Below are 947 nucleotides of genomic sequence, written 5' to 3' on the forward strand. Positions count from 1 at the left end.
AAAAAAAAATACAGAAAAGGGGTATTCAAATGAAAAGAAACCATTTATATCACTTAAAGTTATGATTTGAACTTACCCGTGATATTTGCATGTCCTGTATGTCGCCAGCATCAAAGTGACGAACAGCCCTATCCATCCCCTTAAAATTCTTCACAGACACTCCCTCATCACCGGCTTCGACATTGTCATGTACAGACTTCCTAGACCTTTCAACCATAAAGTTGTAAATTGCAAGGAAGGAAGGACATGGCAATTCAGAAACCGAAACTACTGAATACCTAACCCGATTGAAAGGTGGTAGGTTTTCTGTCCCCTCTAAAAGACTGACTGACGGAAATAAAGCAATCACATCAGTTTCTTGGCGAATCACAGGAGTAATGATGTCAGTCGGTACAGAGCTTGTGATTACTTGCCCAATCAAGTGTTCTTTTCTTTTCCCCTTTGAATCTATTCCAACCTCTTCACATAATTTCTGTATTGAGGACTTCGACAATTTCTTCAAACTTTCGCGGGTCGCCATGTTGGTTGCGTAGGACGCTTCAGACGACTTCATCGCGGAAGTAGTTATGCGCATGTCTGGGAATTAGCGTGAACTGGTTGTGTGCAAAGCTAGTTTTTTTTTCGTTGACGAGTCCGGCAAAAACTAGCTTTGCACACAAACTGTTTCGTAATTTTCTACCGCAAGTGTAATTAACACCAATATAAATTATTATCAATAAGTTAAGTTGATTTATTTAAATATTAATTATTATATTAACGCATATATTTTGAAAGATTGGTACTAGGAAGCACACATTACTATATACTAAAATTCCAGTTCCTTCCAACGTTAGATGACCGTATCGGCCGAGAAGTTCCGAGTGAGGGAACACCTCGCCTTTGCCACCTAGGCTACATTCGCGTATACCGGCGCGTCTAATTACCCAATACTACCCAATACCACCCAA

Source organism: Mizuhopecten yessoensis, unplaced genomic scaffold, assembly GCF_002113885.1.
Source record: "Mizuhopecten yessoensis strain PY_sf001 unplaced genomic scaffold, ASM211388v2 scaffold11101, whole genome shotgun sequence".
Lineage (NCBI taxonomy): Eukaryota > Metazoa > Mollusca > Bivalvia > Pectinida > Pectinidae > Mizuhopecten > Mizuhopecten yessoensis.